We start from the raw sequence: 384 nt of genomic DNA, 5'->3' as shown, positions 1-384 counted from the left end.
CCAACCAAAAAATTATTTTTGTTGCTGCTTCATAACTGTAATTTTGCTACTATTATGAATCATAGTGTAAATATATGATATGCAGGATGGTCTTAGTTGACCCCTATTAAAGGGTCATTCAACCCTCAAAGGGGTCATGACCCACAGGTTGAGAATTGCTGCTTTATGCACATATGTGCTCTTCCATTGATTTCAATTTAATAGTGAGTACATGTGGTGTTTGTTTTTTCATTCTTTAGATACTCCACTTAGGATAATTGTCTCCAGTTCTATCCAAATTGTTACAAAAGGTATTAAGTGTCCTTCCTCATAGCTGAGTAGTATTCCATGGTATACATATACCACATTTTGTTAATCCACTCACGAATTTTTTTTTTTTTTTTT

Source organism: Otolemur garnettii, unplaced genomic scaffold, assembly GCF_000181295.1.
Source record: "Otolemur garnettii isolate 467f Iridium unplaced genomic scaffold, OtoGar3 scaffold00002, whole genome shotgun sequence".
In the NCBI taxonomy this organism is placed as follows: Eukaryota; Metazoa; Chordata; class Mammalia; order Primates; family Galagidae; genus Otolemur; species Otolemur garnettii.
This window is presented reverse-complemented; position numbering follows the sequence as displayed.